This window comes from Coregonus lavaretus (assembly GCF_964263955.1).
Source record: "Coregonus lavaretus genome assembly, chromosome: 2".
Taxonomy (NCBI): domain Eukaryota; kingdom Metazoa; phylum Chordata; class Actinopteri; order Salmoniformes; family Salmonidae; genus Coregonus; species Coregonus lavaretus.
The window spans coordinates 33,073,783-33,093,750 of record NC_139989.1 but is presented as its reverse complement, the minus strand read 5'-3'; the positions used below and the strand labels follow the sequence as shown (position 1 = coordinate 33,093,750).

Genomic DNA, 19,968 nt, shown 5'->3' with positions numbered 1-19,968 from the left:
TACTGTAGGTCTACTTGTTTGACTGTGTGTAGCCTACCAGAATGGGGTTATTTTGAAAGGAGAATATCATCAGACAGAGTAGCAGCGCCCTCTTTAGGGCAGTTTGGACAGCGTCTGCGTTGCGTCTCTGCCCTCGTGCAAGGCCCGGGAACGCTGTTACACGTCACCACAATTGCCAGCAGCGAATCCCTGCCCAGAGCTGCGCATCAGTGTTGCGCAGACATGCTTGGTAAAGAACACAGCCTTTTCTCTTCAGCTTGTTGGAAAGCCTCAGGTCCGAGAATGCAAATACTGCAATAGTGGCTGATGTTGGGTTTGTAGGCAAGTTTCTTTATACAGTGGGGGAAAAAAGTTTTTAGTCAGCCACCAATTGTGCAAGTTCTCCCACTTAAAAAGATGAGAGAGGCCTGTAATTTTCATCATAGGTACACGTCAACTATGACAGACAAATTGAGAAAAACAATTCCAGAAAATCACATTGTAGGAATTTTAATGAATTTATTTGCAAATTATGGTGGAAAATAAGTATTTGGTCACCTACAAACAAGCAAGATTTCTGGCTCTCACAGACCTGTAACTTCTTCTTTAAGAGGCTCCTCTGTCCTCCACTCGTTACCTGTATTAATGGCACCTGTTTGAACTTGTTATCAGTATAAAAGACACCTGTCCACAACCTCAAACAGTCACACTCCAAACTCCACTATGGCCAAGACCAAAGAGCTGTCAAAGGACACCAGAAACAAAATTGTAGACCTGCACCAGGCTGGGAAGACTGAATCTGCAATAGGTAAGCAGCTTGGTTTGAAGAAATCAACTGTGGGAGCAATTATTAGGAAATGGAAGACATACAAGACCACTGATAATCTCCCTCGATCTGGGGCTCCACGCAAGATCTCACCCCATGGGGTCAAAATTTTCACAAGAACGGTGAGCAAAAATCCCAAAACCACACGGGGTGACCTAGTGAATGACCTGCAGAGAGCTGGGACCAAAGTAACAAAGCCTACCATCAGTAACACACTACGCCGCCAGGGACTCAAATCCTGCAGTGCCAGATGTGTCCCCCTGCTTAAGCCAGTACATGTCCAGGCCTGTCTGAAGTTTGCTAGAGTGCATTTGGATGATCCAGAAGAGGATTGGGAGAATGTCATATGGTCAGATGAAACCAAAATATAACTTTTTGGTAAAAACTCAACTCGTCGTGTTTGGAGGACAAAGAATGCTGAGTTGCATCCAAAGAACACCATACCTACTGTGAAGCATGGGGGTGGAAACATCATGCTTTGGGGCTGTTTTTCTGCAAAGGGACCAGGACGACTGATCTGTGTAAAGGAAAGAATGAATGGGGCCATGTATCGTGAGATTTTGAGTGAAAACCTCCTTCCATCAGCAAGGGCATTGAAGATGAAACGTGGCTGGGTCTTTCAGCATGACAATGATCCCAAACACACCGCCCGGGCAACGAAGGAGTGGCTTCGTAAGAAGCATTTCAAGGTCCTGGAGTGGCCTAGCCAGTCTCCAGATCTCAACCCCATAGAAAATCTTTGGAGGAAGTTGAAAGTCCGTGTTGCCCAGCGACAGCCCCAAAACATCACTGCTCTAGAGGAGATCTGCATGGAGGAATGGGCCAAAATACCAGCAACAGTGTGTGAAAACCTTATGAAGACTTACAGAAAACGTTTGACCTGTGTCATTGCCAACAAAGGGTATATAACAAAGTATTGAGAAACTTTTGTTGTTGACCAAATTATTATTTTCCACCATAATTTGCAAATAAATTCATAAAAAATCCTACAATGTGATTTTCTGGATTATTTTTTCTCATTTTGTCTGTCATATTTGACGTGTACCTATGATGAAAATTACAGGCCTCTCTCATTTTTTAAGTGGGAGAACTTGCACAATTGGTGGCTGACTAAATACTTTTTTCCCCCACTGTATCTACTTGAAAGACGAAAACTTTTTCCTTCTCATAAACATTGAGAGAAACACACATAGGCAGCCTATTTAGACGGGGTCGATCGATTCCATAGCCAAGAAAGTGCGCTTGGTAGATGCGGTTATGTCATTGAATATCACTGTAAAAAGTGAAGACTCCGAGTCCTTAGACTCGCTGCTTTTGGATAAAAGAGGCTCAGAGTCGGCAGTTCTTCATAATATTTATCCGGGAGAAGGCAGTCCAATAGAAGACAATGCAGAGTATTCAACACAGCATGGGCGGCTAGCAACTAAAAGGACCACCAAACCCATTGTACTTTAAGTTGTTGTTGGAACTGTATAATCAGACAGAGATAGCATAGTCTTGTCTCACAGGAACTTTTTGTTTAGAAACACTAGTAGATAATAGCAGAATATACCGCACAACCAGAGCTGATTAGCCTAGTGAAGGTGCTGGAGGAAAACCTGGAGAAACAGGAAAAAGTATCTGCACACTTTAGAAATACTAGTACAATCTATAATGAAATATCAGAATTGTATTGAAACTATGAGCTAAAGCAAAATAAAATGCGTGCACATCTTCCGAGCCAAACAGACAGGGTTGGCTTAGAATCATGGGATTATTGAAACTATATTTTTGTCTGCACCAGTGGCGACGCCTCATTCAGAGCAGGTGAGAGCCCCTCCTGTTTTGAGCCCCACCTGTTTAGCTAAAAACCTGTTATTTATTTTGTGCGTGTTTTGCATGTTCTTTTGACATTAATACGTGTCACATATCAGTTTGCAAACAATGTAAAAAAATAATAATAATAATTGAGTTAATAAAGCCGCATACAAACACAGTCTCTTTTTTGCTTGTTTGAGTAAGCCAGCTCCAAAATGCAGGTGTTTGGTAATCTTCTCTAGTTGCGCCGTGATTGGCTCATTGTTCTGTCACTCATGGGGGTACAACGTCACCGCAAAATCTATTTAAATGTATTAAATAAATAAAAATCCTCATCAATCTACACACAATACCCCATAATGACAAAGTGGAAACAGGATTTTAGAAATGTTTGCACATTTATTAAAAATAAGAAACAGAAATATCTTATTTACATAAGTATTTAGACCCTTTGCTATGAGACTCGAAATTGAGCTCAAGTGCGTCCTGTTTCCATTGATCATCCTTGAGATGTTTCTACAACTTGATAGGAGTCCATCTGTGGTAAATGCAATTGATTGATTTGGAAAGGCACACACCTGTCTAAATAAGGTCCCACAGTTGACAGTGCATGTCAGAGCAAAAACCAAGCCATGAGGTCGAAGGAATTGTCCATAGAGCTCCGAGTCAGGATTGTGTCGAGGCACTGATGGGAAGGGTACCAAAACATTTATTTAGCATTGAAGGTCCCCAAGAACACAGTGGCCTCCATCATCACCAAGACTCTTCATGGAGCTGGCCGCCCGGCCAAACTGAGCAATCGGGGGAGAAGAGCCTTGGTCAGGGAGATGAACAAGAACCCGATGGTCACTCTGACACAGCTCCAGAGTTCCTCTGTGGAGATGGAAGAACCTTCCAGAAGGACAACCATCTCTGTAGCACTCCACCAATCAGGCCTTTATGGTAGAGTGGCCAGACAGAAGCCACTCCTCAGTAAAAGGCACATGACAGCCCATTTAGAGTGGCACCTAAAAGACTCTCAGACCATGAAAAACAAGAACTGTTTGGCCTGAATGCCAAGCGCCACGTCTGGAGGAAACCTGGCACCATCCCTAGAGTGAAGCGTGGTGGCAGCATCATGCTGTGGGCATGTTTTTCAGCGGCAGGGACTGGGAGACTAATCAGGATTGAGGGAAAGATGAACAGAGATCCTTGATTAAAACCTGCTCCAGAGCGCTCAGGACCTCAGATTGGGGGTGAAGGTTCACCTTCCAACAGGACAACGACCCTAAGCACACAGCCAAGACAACGCAGGAGTGGCTTCAGGACAAGTCTCTGAATGTCCTTGAGTGGCCCAGCCAGAGCCCGGACTTGAACCCGATCCAACATCTCTGGAGAGACCTGAAAATAGCTGTGCAGCGACGCTCCCCATCCAACCTGAAAGAGCTTGAGATGATCTGCAGAGAAGAATGGGAGAAACTCCCCAAATACATGTGTGCCAAGCTTGTAGCGTCATACCCAAGAAGACTCTAGGCTATAATAGCTGCCAAAGGTGCTTCAACAAAGTACTGAATAAAGGGTCTGAATACTTATGAAAATGTGATATTTCAGTTGTTTTTTATACATTTGCAAAATTTTCTAAAAACCTGTTTTTGCTTTGTCGTTATTTGACATTTTAGTCATTTAGCAGACACTCTTATCCAGAGCGACTTACAATTAGTGAGTGCATACCTTTTTCATACTGAGTTATGGTTATAGTTATGGGGTATTATGAGTAGATTGATTGAGGGGGGGGAAAAACTATTTAATCCATTTTAGAATAAGGCTGTAACGTAACAAAATGTGTAAAAAGTCAAGGTGTCTGAACACTTTCTGAATGCACTCTATTTGTATGGGTGTTGCTAGGCCCAAGTTGAGGGCCGGCAAACCGTGCCAATATGTCCTCCAAACACCGTCTTCAAGGAATTATCCCTTTTAAACAACGGGTTACCAACATATTCAAATAATGATTTACATATTTTCATTAAAAACGTTATTTTGATTAATTTATTCATACTGTTTCATCCTTCCACAAGATATATTCCCGACACAAATCTAGGGCTGCTACCCAAGCCGGCTGGTCGTTCGTTCTATCGGTTTGGTTGCCAGAGACGTGACCCAGTCGTTCAGTCTTTTTGTTCTGTATCGATGGACGCGACCCAGTCGTTCGTTCTAAATGTTCCATTGCCATACTGGCTGGCAACGTTCTTATCCCTTGCTTGCTAGCTAGCCAACTACGGCTAACTCCTCTGAACAACAGTGTCCTGACGAGTGAGCACATTTTGAGGGTTGAGGGGCAGCTCTCTGGGAACTGTGGGGGGGATCTTGGATGATTGGTGGCCTGGCGGTTGGGAGCTTGGGCCGGTCGCCAATGGGTCGCTTGTTCGGGTCCCCGATTTGACTTGGTGGGAGATCTGTCGACGTGCCCTTGGGCGGGGTGCTTGACCCTGGTTGCTCCTGTGTGTCGCTCTGGATGGGAGTCTGTTAGATGACTGAATGTAATGTAAATGTTGAGCGGCTTCACTGCAGGTAGATTGTATGTTTTAATATTCAATAAAATAAAATAGTGTATTCCAATGTCTCACCATGCACATCTTCCATCTCACCTCACAGCGTTCCCAGCCCATGTCCCCAGTTATTGCCAGTATAGGCGCAAACTTGTGGACACCTAAAAAATTACGTACTGCTTTGAGATACCTCTTAGCAATCCACACTCCTGCCGAATAGTCCAGAACAGGACACAAACGTCTGATACAGTTTGGAATACGTGGCATAACTGATATGTTTGTTTTTGTTTTTCCCATAACTCCCCCATGAGCTCTACTTGCTGAGTGAACAAGGGCAGATGTGCCGTATAGAAAGGTCATATGTTCATCAAATTAAAGACCCACATATTTATAATTGCTAGTAAACTCAATAATTTCTTCACCAAAGCAAACTGAAAAACACTTCTCTTAGTACTTGGTTTTCTAAAATGCATTATTTGTGTTTTTTTTTATGATTGATCATGAGTCTCCGTCTTTTGCACCAATTCACTGCACTTAATATCATTTTCAGCAGGACTTGTTCAGTTTCTGCCATCAAAATAATATAATCCTCATATCTTACTCCAATATTTAACTGTTTAATTTATTTTGCCAAAGCATTAATAAACATAGTAATCAGAGTCGGTGATAAGGCGTATCTTTGTTTTACACCTAAGGGTGTGGGAAACAAATCTGTACGATATTTATTAACACACAAACAGGCAGTTGGTGCTTGATTGTTAACCAATTCCTTCTCACCTTCCTCTCTTCTCTGTCTTGTCAGCACGATCAGGATAACGATGACGACTGCTTCATCTGTAGAAGCCAGGGCAGCTTGATATGCTGTGATAAGTGTCCTCGCTCCTTCCATCAGAGATATCATCTTCCTAATGTGGATGACGATATGCTGGGGTGAGAAGAGTTGAGGGTTGATGAGAGAGAGAGTGAGAAAGATTGATAGAAGAGAGGTCTGTTTGTTCTGTGTAGGTAAACTTAGCTGTCAGCTTGTTATCTGTGTGTGTGTGTGTGTGTGTGTGTGTGTGTGTGTGTGTGTGTGTGTGTGTGTGTGTGTGTGTGTGTGTGTGTGTGTAATCACAGGGATAATCTTCTGTGGGTGTGTACATTGTGTGTACTGAGGGCCAGTCATTCGTGGCGTTACCCCGTTCAAAAGACTTACCAGGTGGCTCTGACCTGCCGAAACTCTGACTATCTACTGGTGAGGAGCCCGACTGCATGAATGCTACCATTGGGCCAATTGCCTGTCGATCGATCAATCAATCAATTGTCTATCTATCTATCTACCTGTCTGTCCATTATAAGCATCACTATATACTTGACATTAAATAATTATTCAGAATTAAATGTAAACAAGCTTTGACCAGACACATAAAGGTGTGTTTACTCTGACAGGAATGCCACTACGAATAAACATATTATAAAAAAAAAAAAGGAATGCCACTACCTCCTGCTCTGTCTATACTACGCGGACAAGGACCACATCTTTGTGGAAGATCCTTGCATCCACGTAAGTTTGCTTGATTTTCTCTCTCTGTGTGTGTGTGTGTGTGTGTGTGTGTGTGTGTGTGTGTGTGCGTGCGCGTGCGTGTGAGAGTGAGAGAGAAAGTTCACATATATCTCCATCTGTATGTTTCATTGCCAGGTGAGAAACTACACCAGTGTGATTAAGACCCCTATATGGCTGAACAGGGTTGTGGAGAACCTGCAACAGAATCTCTACCAGTCAGTGCAACACTGAGTCTGACGTGTTGCTTATCTTCACCAACTGTGCCACGTGTGTGTGTGTGTGTGTGTGTGTGTGTGTGTGTGTGTGTGTGTGTGTGTGTGTGTGTGTGTGTGTGTGTGTGTGTGTGTGTGTGTGTGTGTGTGTGTGTGTGTGTGTCAAAGTTCACATACAGTGAGGGAAAAAAGTATTTGATCCCCTGCTGATTTTGTACGTTTGCCCACTGACAAAGAAATGATCAGTCTATAATTTTAATGGTAGGTTTTTTTGAACAATGAGTGACAGAATAACAACAACAAAAATCCAGAAAAACACATTTCAAAAATGTTATAAATTGATTTGCATTTTAATGAGGGAAATAAGTATTTGACCCCCTCTCAATCAGAAAGATTTCTGGCTCCCAGGTGTCTTTTATACAGGTAACAAGCTGAGATTAGGAGCACACTCTTAAAGGGAGTGCTCCTAATCTCAGCTTGTTACCTGTATAAAAGACACCTGTCCACAGAAGCAATCAATCAATCAGATTCCAAACTCTCCACCATGGCCAAGACCAAAGAGCTCTCCAAGGATGTCAGGGACAAGATTGTAGACCTACACAAGGCTGGAATGGGCTACAAGACCATCGCCAAGCAGCTTGGTGAGAAGGTGACAACAGTTGGTGCGATTATTCGCAAATGGAAGAAACAGAAAAGAAGAACTGTCAATCTCCCTCGGCCTGGGGCTCCATGCAAGATCTCACCTCGTGGAGTTGCAATGATCATGAGAACGGTGAGGAATCAGCCCAGAACTACACGGGAGGATCTTGTCAATGATCTCAAGGCAGCTGGGACCATAGTCACCAAGAAAACAATTGGTAACACACTACGCCGTGAAGGACTGAAATCCTGCAGCGCCCGCAAGGTCCCCCTGCTCAAGAAAGCACATATACAGGGCCGTCTGAAGTTTGCCAATGAACATCTGAATGATTCAGAGGAGAACTGGGTGAAAGTGTTGTGGTCAGATGAGACCAAAATCGAGCTCTTTGGCATCAACTCAACTCGCCGTGTTTGGAGGAGGAGGAATGCTGCCTATGACCCCAAGAACACCATCCACACCGTCAAACATGGAGGTGGAAACATTATGCTTTGGGGTGTTTTTCTGCTAAGAGGACAGGACAACTTCACCGCATCAAAGGGACGATGGACGGGGCCATGTACCGTCAAATCTTGGGTGAGAACCTCCTTCCCTCAGCCAGGGCATTGAAAATGGGTCGTGGATGGGTATTCCAGCATGACAATGACCCAAAACACACGGCCAAGGCGACAAAGGAGTGGCTCAAGAAGAAGCACATTAAGGTCCTAGAGTGGCCTAGCCAGTCTCCAGACCTTAATCCCATAGAAAATCTGTGGAGGGAGCTGAAGGTTTGAGTTGCCAAACATCAGCCTCGAAACCTTAATGACTTGGAGAAGATCTGCAAAGAGGAGTGGGACAAAATCCCTCCTGAGATGTGTGCAAACCTGGTGGCCAACTACAAGAAACGTCTGACCTCTGTGATTGCCAACAAGGGTTTTGCCTCCAAGTACTAAGTCATGTTTTGCAGAGGGGTCAAATACTTATTTCCCTCATTAAAATGCAAATCAATTTATAACATTTTTGACATGCGTTTTTCTGGATTTTTTTGTTGTTATTCTGTCTCTCACTGTTCAAATAAACCTACCATTAAAATTATAGACTGATCATGTCTTTGTCAGTGGGCAAACGTACAAAATCAGCAGGGGATCAAATACTTTTTTCCCTCACTGTATATCTCTGTCTGTATGTTTCATTGCCAGGTGAGAAACTACACCAGTGTGATTAAGACCCCTATATGGCTGGACAGGGTTGTGGAGAAGCTGCAGCAGAATCTCTACCAGTCAGTGCAACACTTTGTGTCTGACGTGTTGCTTATCTTCACCAACTGTGCCACATTTAACAGGGTAAGACTGCACTACTGCAGTATCCAATGTGAAGACTCAGGGCTAACATTTTAAAAATAAATCTTGGAATTATGCTAGTCAACTTTACTTGTGCTAATGCATGAATAACACTTTAAAAATGTGCCTTTGTTTAATCCGTAACAAAGCTGCATTAGGCAAAATGAGCTGTTTTAATTGCATTTCTACCTTATTTATTATGTTTTCTATACAATTGTGTCTGTCTTTTTTTTCTGAAGGACAATGCAGAGTTTCGTGGGATGGGCGAAAGATTAAAGGATCTATTTGAGAGCGAGTTCAAGAGTACATTCAGCATCCAACTTCAGCATCCAACTGCATCCAACAGCCAGTAGAGCCTTCATCAAGTCTGTACTGTTATCTCACTATGAGACAACAGGGAATATTCACCATGCCCTGGTCTTTGTATACGGCCTTCATACAGACTTGTACACCAAGTTGTACAGATCTTATTTTCCATGCATGTACATTATTATCCATCTAGTCCTTTCATGAATGTCTTTCATTCGTTCTACCAGTCAAACATGGGTGTGTGATAATAATTGAAATAGAATGATGGTGAAAACATAGCATTTCATACAGTAAATGTCGTTTTCCTAACTTCTCATGCTAGAGCCATAGAAGTCCTTACCTTCCAGGCTTCTTACTTCTGGTCAGGCCTTACTAGATTTATGTCCAGGGATTCTGTCGAAAATAAACTAAAGATTTTCTAAAACATTGTACAACATACTGTAGGTCTACTTGTTTGACTGTGTGTAGCCTACCAGAATGGGGTTATTTTGAAAGGAGAATATCATCAGACAGAGTAGCAGCGCCCTCTTTAGGGCAGTTTGGACAGCGTCTGCGTTGCGTCTCTGCCCTCGTGCAAGGCCCGGGAACGCTGTTACACGTCACCACAATTGCCAGCAGCGAATCCCTGCCCAGAGCTGCGCATCAGTGTTGCGCAGACATGCTTGGTAAAGAACACAGCCTTTTCTCTTCAGCTTGTTGGAAAGCCTCAGGTCCGAGAATGCAAATACTGCAATAGTGGCTGATGTTGGGTTTGTAGGCAAGTTTCTTTATACAGTGGGGGAAAAAAGTTTTTAGTCAGCCACCAATTGTGCAAGTTCTCCCACTTAAAAAGATGAGAGAGGCCTGTAATTTTCATCATAGGTACACGTCAACTATGACAGACAAATTGAGAAAAACAATTCCAGAAAATCACATTGTAGGAATTTTAATGAATTTATTTGCAAATTATGGTGGAAAATAAGTATTTGGTCACCTACAAACAAGCAAGATTTCTGGCTCTCACAGACCTGTAACTTCTTCTTTAAGAGGCTCCTCTGTCCTCCACTCGTTACCTGTATTAATGGCACCTGTTTGAACTTGTTATCAGTATAAAAGACACCTGTCCACAACCTCAAACAGTCACACTCCAAACTCCACTATGGCCAAGACCAAAGAGCTGTCAAAGGACACCAGAAACAAAATTGTAGACCTGCACCAGGCTGGGAAGACTGAATCTGCAATAGGTAAGCAGCTTGGTTTGAAGAAATCAACTGTGGGAGCAATTATTAGGAAATGGAAGACATACAAGACCACTGATAATCTCCCTCGATCTGGGGCTCCACGCAAGATCTCACCCCATGGGGTCAAAATTTTCACAAGAACGGTGAGCAAAAATCCCAAAACCACACGGGGTGACCTAGTGAATGACCTGCAGAGAGCTGGGACCAAAGTAACAAAGCCTACCATCAGTAACACACTACGCCGCCAGGGACTCAAATCCTGCAGTGCCAGATGTGTCCCCCTGCTTAAGCCAGTACATGTCCAGGCCTGTCTGAAGTTTGCTAGAGTGCATTTGGATGATCCAGAAGAGGATTGGGAGAATGTCATATGGTCAGATGAAACCAAAATATAACGTTTTGGTAAAAACTCAACTCGTCGTGTTTGGAGGACAAAGAATGCTGAGTTGCATCCAAAGAACACCATACCTACTGTGAAGCATGGGGGTGGAAACATCATGCTTTGGGGCTGTTTTTCTGCAAAGGGACCAGGACGACTGATCTGTGTAAAGGAAAGAATGAATGGGGCCATGTATCGTGAGATTTTGAGTGAAAACCTCCTTCCATCAGCAAGGGCATTGAAGATGAAACGTGGCTGGGTCTTTCAGCATGACAATGATCCCAAACACACCGCCCGGGCAACGAAGGAGTGGCTTCGTAAGAAGCATTTCAAGGTCCTGGAGTGGCCTAGCCAGTCTCCAGATCTCAACCCCATAGAAAATCTTTGGAGGAAGTTGAAAGTCCGTGTTGCCCAGCGACAGCCCCAAAACATCACTGCTCTAGAGGAGATCTGCATGGAGGAATGGGCCAAAATACCAGCAACAGTGTGTGAAAACCTTATGAAGACTTACAGAAAACGTTTGACCTGTGTCATTGCCAACAAAGGGTATATAACAAAGTATTGAGAAACTTTTGTTGTTGACCAAATTATTATTTTCCACCATAATTTGCAAATAAATTCATAAAAAATCCTACAATGTGATTTTCTGGATTATTTTTTCTCATTTTGTCTGTCATATTTGACGTGTACCTATGATGAAAATTACAGGCCTCTCTCATTTTTTAAGTGGGAGAACTTGCACAATTGGTGGCTGACTAAATACTTTTTTCCCCCACTGTATCTACTTGAAAGACGAAAACTTTTTCCTTCTCATAAACATTGAGAGAAACACACATAGGCAGCCTATTTAGACGGGGTCGATCGATTCCATAGCCAAGAAAGTGCGCTTGGTAGATGCGGTTATGTCATTGAATATCACTGTAAAAAGTGAAGACTCCGAGTCCTTAGACTCGCTGCTTTTGGATAAAAGAGGCTCAGAGTCGGCAGTTCTTCATAATATTTATCCGGGAGAAGGCAGTCCAATAGAAGACAATGCAGAGTATTCAACACAGCATGGGCGGCTAGCAACTAAAAGGACCACCAAACCCATTGTACTTTAAGTTGTTGTTGGAACTGTATAATCAGACAGAGATAGCATAGTCTTGTCTCACAGGAACTTTTTGTTTAGAAACACTAGTAGATAATAGCAGAATATACCGCACAACCAGAGCTGATTAGCCTAGTGAAGGTGCTGGAGGAAAACCTGGAGAAACAGGAAAAAGTATCTGCACACTTTAGAAATACTAGTACAATCTATAATGAAATATCAGAATTGTATTGAAACTATGAGCTAAAGCAAAATAAAATGCGTGCACATCTTCCGAGCCAAACAGACAGGGTGGGCTTAGAATCATGGGATTATTGAAACTATATTTTTGTCTGCACCAGTGGCGACGCCTCATTCAGAGCAGGTGAGAGCCCCTCCTGTTTTGAGCCCCACCTGTTTAGCTAAAAACCTGTTATTTATTTTGTGCGTGTTTTGCATGTTCTTTTGACATTAATACGTGTCACATATCAGTTTGCAAACAATGTAAAAAAAAAATAATAATAATTGAGTTAATAAAGCCGCATACAAACACAGTCTCTTTTTTGCTTGTTTGAGTAAGCCAGCTCCAAAATGCAGGTGTTTGGTAATCTTCTCTAGTTGCGCCGTGATTGGCTCATTGTTCTGTCACTCATGGGGGTACAACGTCACCGCAAAATCTATTTAAATGTATTAAATAAATAAAAATCCTCATCAATCTACACACAATACCTCATAATGACAAAGTGGAAACAGGATTTTAGAAATGTTTGCACATTTATTAAAAATAAGAAACAGAAATATCTTATTTACATAAGTATTTAGACCCTTTGCTATGAGACTCGAAATTGAGCTCAAGTGCGTCCTGTTTCCATTGATCATCCTTGAGATGTTTCTACAACTTGATAGGAGTCCATCTGTGGTAAATGCAATTGATTGATTTGGAAAGGCACACACCTGTCTAAATAAGGTCCCACAGTTGACAGTGCATGTCAGAGCAAAAACCAAGCCATGAGGTCGAAGGAATTGTCCATAGAGCTCCGAGTCAGGATTGTGTCGAGGCACTGATGGGAAGGGTACCAAAACATTTATTTAGCATTGAAGGTCCCCAAGAACACAGTGGCCTCCATCATCACCAAGACTCTTCATGGAGCTGGCCGCCCGGCCAAACTGAGCAATCGGGGGAGAAGAGCCTTGGTCAGGGAGATGAACAAGAACCCGATGGTCACTCTGACACAGCTCCAGAGTTCCTCTGTGGAGATGGAAGAACCTTCCAGAAGGACAACCATCTCTGTAGCACTCCACCAATCAGGCCTTTATGGTAGAGTGGCCAGACAGAAGCCACTCCTCAGTAAAAGGCACATGACAGCCCATTTAGAGTGGCACCTAAAAGACTCTCAGACCATGAAAAACAAGAACTGTTTGGCCTGAATGCCAAGCGCCACGTCTGGAGGAAACCTGGCACCATCCCTAGAGTGAAGCGTGGTGGCAGCATCATGCTGTGGGCATGTTTTTCAGCGGCAGGGACTGGGAGACTAATCAGGATTGAGGGAAAGATGAACAGAGATCCTTGATTAAAACCTGCTCCAGAGCGCTCAGGACCTCAGATTGGGGGTGAAGGTTCACCTTCCAACAGGACAACGACCCTAAGCACACAGCCAAGACAACGCAGGAGTGGCTTCAGGACAAGTCTCTGAATGTCCTTGAGTGGCCCAGCCAGAGCCCGGACTTGAACCCGATCCAACATCTCTGGAGAGACCTGAAAATAGCTGTGCAGCGACGCTCCCCATCCAACCTGAAAGAGCTTGAGATGATCTGCAGAGAAGAATGGGAGAAACTCCCCAAATACATGTGTGCCAAGCTTGTAGCGTCATACCCAAGAAGACTCTAGGCTATAATAGCTGCCAAAGGTGCTTCAACAAAGTACTGAATAAAGGGTCTGAATACTTATGAAAATGTGATATTTCAGTTGTTTTTTATACATTTGCAAAATTTTCTAAAAACCTGTTTTTGCTTTGTCGTTATTTGACATTTTAGTCATTTAGCAGACACTCTTATCCAGAGCGACTTACAATTAGTGAGTGCATACCTTTTTCATACTGAGTTATGGTTATAGTTATGGGGTATTATGAGTAGATTGATTGAGGGGGGGGAAAAACTATTTAATCCATTTTAGAATAAGGCTGTAACGTAACAAAATGTGTAAAAAGTCAAGGTGTCTGAACACTTTCTGAATGCACTCTATTTGTATGGGTGTTGCTAGGCCCAAGTTGAGGGCCGGCAAACCGTGCCAATATGTCCTCCAAACACCGTCTTCAAGGAATTATCCCTTTTAAACAACGGGTTACCAACATATTCAAATAATGATTTACATATTTTCATTAAAAACGTTATTTTGATTAATTTATTCATACTGTTTCATCCTTCCACAAGATATATTCCCGACACAAATCTAGGGCTGCTACCCAAGCCGGCTGGTCGTTCGTTCTATCGGTTTGGTTGCCAGAGACGTGACCCAGTCGTTCAGTCTTTTTGTTCTGTATCGATGGACGCGACCCAGTCGTTCGTTCTAAATGTTCCATTGCCATACTGGCGGGCAACGTTCTTATCCCTTGCTTGCTAGCTAGCCAACTACGGCTAACTCCTCTGAACAACAGTGTCCTGACGAGTGAGCACATTTTGAGGGTTGAGGGGCAGCTCTCTGGGAACTGTGGGGGGGATCTTGGATGATTGGTGGCCTGGCGGTTGGGAGCTTGGGCCGGTCGCCAATGGGTCGCTTGTTCGGGTCCCCGATTTGACTTGGTGGGAGATCTGTCGACGTGCCCTTGGGCGGGGTGCTTGACCCTGGTTGCTCCTGTGTGTCGCTCTGGATGGGAGTCTGTTAGATGACTGAATGTAATGTAAATGTTGAGCGGCTTCACTGCAGGTAGATTGTATGTTTTAATATTCAATAAAATAAAATAGTGTATTCCAATGTCTCACCATGCACATCTTCCATCTCACCTCACAGCGTTCCCAGCCCATGTCCCCAGTTATTGCCAGTATAGGCGCAAACTTGTGGACACCTAAAAAATTACGTACTGCTTTGAGATACCTCTTAGCAATCCACACTCCTGCCGAATAGTCCAGAACAGGACACAAACGTCTGATACAGTTTGGAATACGTGGCATAACCGATATGTTTGTTTTTGTTTTTCCCATAACTCCCCCATGAGCTCTACTTGCTGAGTGAACAAGGGCAGATGTGCCGTATAGAAAGGTCATATGTTCATCAAATTAAAGACCCACATATTTATAATTGCTAGTAAACTCAATAATTTCTTCACCAAAGCAAACTGAAAAACACTTCTCTTAGTACTTGGTTTTCTAAAATGCATTATTTGTGTTTTTTTTTATGATTGATCATGAGTCTCCGTCTTTTGCACCAATTCACTGCACTTAATATCATTTTCAGCAGGACTTGTTCAGTTTCTGCCATCAAAATAATATAATCCTCATATCTTACTCCAATATTTAACTGTTTAATTTATTTTGCCAAAGCATTAATAAACATAGTAATCAGAGTCGGTGATAAGGCGTATCTTTGTTTTACACCTAAGGGTGTGGGAAACAAATCTGTACGATATTTATTAACACACAAACAGGCAGTTGGTGCTTGATTGTTAACCAATTCCTTCTCACCTTCCTCTCTTCTCTGTCTTGTCAGCACGATCAGGATAACGATGACGACTGCTTCATCTGTAGAAGCCAGGGCAGCTTGATATGCTGTGATAAGTGTCCTCGCTCCTTCCATCAGAGATATCATCTTCCTAATGTGGATGACGATATGCTGGGGTGAGAAGAGTTGAGGGTTGATGAGAGAGAGAGTGAGAAAGATTGATAGAAGAGAGGTCTGTTTGTTCTGTGTAGGTAAACTTAGCTGTCAGCTTGTTATCTGTGTGTGTGTGTGTGTGTGTGTGTGTGTGTGTGTGTGTGTGTGTGTGTGTGTGTGTGTGTGTGTGTGTGTGTGTGTGTGTGTGTGTGTGTGTGTGTAATCACAGGGATAATCTTCTGTGGGTGTGTACATTGTGTGTACTGAGGGCCAGTCATTCGTGGCGTTACCCCGTTCAAAAGACTTACCAGGTGGCTCTGACCTGCCGAAACTCTGACTATCTACTGGTGAGGAGCCCGACTGCATGAATGCTACCATTGGGCCAATTGCCTGTCGATCGATCAATCAATCAATTGTCTATCTATCTATCTACCTGTCTGTCCATTATAAGCATCACTATATACTTGACATTAAATAATTATTCAGAATTAAATGTAAACAAGCTTTGACCAGACACATAAAGGTGTGTTTACTCTGACAGGAATGCCACTACCTCCTGCTCTGTCTATACTACGCGGACAAGGACCACATCTTTGTGGAAGATCCTTGCATCCACGTAAGTTTGCTTGATTTTCTCTCTCTGTGTGTGTGTGTGTGTGTGTGTGTGTGTGTGTGTGTGTGCGTGCGCGTGCGTGTGAGAGTGAGAGAGAAAGTTCACATATATCTCCATCTGTATGTTTCATTGCCAGGTCAGAAACTACACCAGTGTGATTAAGACCCCTATATGGCTGAACAGGGTTGTGGAGAACCTGCAACAGAATCTCTACCAGTCAGTGCAACACTGAGTCTGACGTGTTGCTTATCTTCACCAACTGTGCCACGTGTGTGTGTGTGTGTGTGTGTGTGTGTGTGTGTGTGTGTGTGTGTGTGTGTGTGTGTGTGTGTGTGTCAAAGTTCACATACAGTGAGGGAAAAAAGTATTTGATCCCCTGCTGATTTTGTACGTTTGCCCACTGACAAAGAAATGATCAGTCTATAATTTTAATGGTAGGTTTTTTTGAACAATGAGTGACAGAATAACAACAAAAAAATCCAGAAAAACACATTTCAAAAATGTTATAAATTGATTTGCATTTTAATGAGGGAAATAAGTATTTGACCCCCTCTCAATCAGAAAGATTTCTGGCTCCCAGGTGTCTTTTATACAGGTAACAAGCTGAGATTAGGAGCACACTCTTAAAGGGAGTGCTCCTAATCTCAGCTTGTTACCTGTATAAAAGACACCTGTCCACAGAAGCAATCAATCAATCAGATTCCAAACTCTCCACCATGGCCAAGACCAAAGAGCTCTCCAAGGATGTCAGGGACAAGATTGTAGACCTACACAAGGCTGGAATGGGCTACAAGACCATCGCCAAGCAGCTTGGTGAGAAGGTGACAACAGTTGGTGCGATTATTCGCAAATGGAAGAAACAGAAAAGAAGAACTGTCAATCTCCCTCGGCCTGGGGCTCCATGCAAGATCTCACCTCGTGGAGTTGCAATGATCATGAGAACGGTGAGGAATCAGCCCAGAACTACACGGGAGGATCTTGTCAATGATCTCAAGGCAGCTGGGACCATAGTCACCAAGAAAACAATTGGTAACACACTACGCCGTGAAGGACTGAAATCCTGCAGCGCCCGCAAGGTCCCCCTGCTCAAGAAAGCACATATACAGGGCCGTCTGAAGTTTGCCAATGAACATCTGAATGATTCAGAGGAGAACTGGGTGAAAGTGTTGTGGTCAGATGAGACCAAAATCGAGCTCTTTGGCATCAACTCAACTCGCCGTGTTTGGAGGAGGAGGAATGCTGCCTATGACCCCAAGAACACCATCCACACCGTCAAACATGGAGGTGGAAACATTATGCTTTGGGGTGTTTTTCTGCTAAGAGGACAGGACAACTTCACCGCATCAAAGGGACGATGGACGGGGCCATGTACCGTCAAATCTTGGGTGAGAACCTCCTTCCCTCAGCCAGGGCATTGAAAATGGGTCGTGGATGGGTATTCCAGCATGACAATGACCCAAAACACACGGCCAAGGCGACAAAGGAGTGGCTCAAGAAGAAGCACATTAAGGTCCTAGAGTGGCCTAGCCAGTCTCCAGACCTTAATCCCATAGAAAATCTGTGGAGGGAGCTGAAGGTTTGAGTTGCCAAACATCAGCCTCGAAACCTTAATGACTTGGAGAAGATCTGCAAAGAGGAGTGGGACAAAATCCCTCCTGAGATGTGTGCAAACCTGGTGGCCAACTACAAGAAACGTCTGACCTCTGTGATTGCCAACAAGGGTTTTGCCTCCAAGTACTAAGTCATGTTTTGCAGAGGGGTCAAATACTTATTTCCCTCATTAAAATGCAAATCAATTTATAACATTTTTGACATGCGTTTTTCTGGATTTTTTTGTTGTTATTCTGTCTCTCACTGTTCAAATAAACCTACCATTAAAATTATAGACTGATCATGTCTTTGTCAGTGGGCAAACGTACAAAATCAGCAGGGGATCAAATACTTTTTTCCCTCACTGTATATCTCTGTCTGTATGTTTCATTGCCAGGTGAGAAACTACACCAGTGTGATTAAGACCCCTATATGGCTGGACAGGGTTGTGGAGAAGCTGCAGCAGAATCTCTACCAGTCAGTGCAACACTTTGTGTCTGACGTGTTGCTTATCTTCACCAACTGTGCCACATTTAACAGGGTAAGACTGCACTACTGCAGTATCCAATGTGAAGACTCAGGGCTAACATTTTAAAAATAAATCTTGGAATTATGCTAGTCAACTTTACTTGTGCTAATGCATGAATAACACTTTAAAAATGTGCCTTTGTTTAATCCATAACAAAAGATGAATTACACTAAATGTGGTGTGTTTATTGCATTTCTAGCTTGTTTATTATGTTTTCTATACAATTGTCTCTTTTTTTTCTGAAGGATAATGCAGATTCGTGGTATGGGCAAAAGATTGAAGTATCTATTTGAGAGCGAGTTCAAGAGTACATTCAGCATCCAACTTCAGCATCCAACTGCATCCAACAGCCAGTAGAGCCTTCATCAAGTCTGTACTGTTATCTCACTATGAGACAACCGGGATTATTCACCATGCCCTGGTTTTTGTATACAGCATTCATACAGACTTGTACACCAAGTTGTACAAATCTTATTTTCCATGCATGTGCATTGTTCACTGTCATCTATCTAGTCATTTCATTCATTCCTTTCATTCGTTCTATCAGTCAAAAATGGGTGTGTGATAACCATTGAAATAGAATTGTGGTCTTAACGTTGCATTTCATACAGTGAATGTCACTCTCCTAATTTCTCATGCAAGTCATTACCTTCCAGGCCTCTAGACTTCTTACTTCTGGTTAGGCTTTACTGGATTTATGTCCAGGGATTCTCCACAGAGTTGGATTCTCTGAGACCTCCACTGTCCAGTGGTGCTGAACCATCGGAGTTACGATGGTTCCGATTTCGCCATTGTCCACTTAGAGAGATTTTGTTAACAAATTGTAAAAATATATATTTTTTCATGATGCCTAAAAGCAGAAATGTTCATGTGATATTGCTGTGTAAAAAAGCATTGTATTTGAATATATTAATTATATGAAATATTAAATTATATATTTATTTTAAGACAAAATACACAGAATGTGTACGAGCTAGCGAAATCCTATTGGCGCGTTCTAGCATCATCTGCATATTTCCGTTAGGGAGCGCATACTATGTGAAGTGCGCCTTTGCAATTACTCAATTCGCCTTTGCACTCCTAAACAACGCGATTTTTAAAGTAAAGTCTACAAACCTTAGTCCACTATGATCATAACATATTCTAGTTTTGGGAACAGAAAACTGTATTGAGATCAAATGTTTCATCGATGAGAACATTTGCAGAATGTCGGCCAAAATCCATCTCGTTCCATCTTCTCCCACTGCCCGCCAGTGAGCTTCCTCTCAGTACCATATTTGGTAGTGAGTGGCAACGCCAAGCGGATGCTTCACATTTAAACATCCAGTTAAATATTTGTCTTATTGTTCTATGTGTGATGTCACCTGCATATTGTTTTTTAAATCAGCTTTTTACGTGCGTTTTTGAGATTTGCTGTCGAAAATAAACCAAATATTTTCTAAAACATTGTACAACATACTGTAGGTCTACTTGTTTGACTACAGCAGCACCTCTTTAGGGCAGTTTGGGAAGCGTCTGCGTTGCGTCTCTGCACTCGTGCAGGGCCTGCGCACGCTGTTACACGTCAGCACAATTGCCAGCAGCGAATCCCTGCCCAGAGCTGCGCAGCAGCGTTGCGC

The 19,968-nt window shown here is 42.9% G+C and overlaps 1 long non-coding RNA gene across 1 annotated transcript; it reads left to right on the top strand.

Annotated features, from left to right (window-relative positions):
• The first annotated feature begins 8,703 nt into the window (after window positions 1-8,703).
• LOC311138187 lies at window positions 8,704-9,583 on the top strand. Its single transcript, XR_014614030.1, has 2 exons — window positions 8,704-8,841; window positions 9,078-9,583. It is a non-coding gene; the product is annotated as an uncharacterized lncRNA (long non-coding RNA).
• The last annotated feature ends 10,385 nt before the right edge of the window (window positions 9,584-19,968 follow it).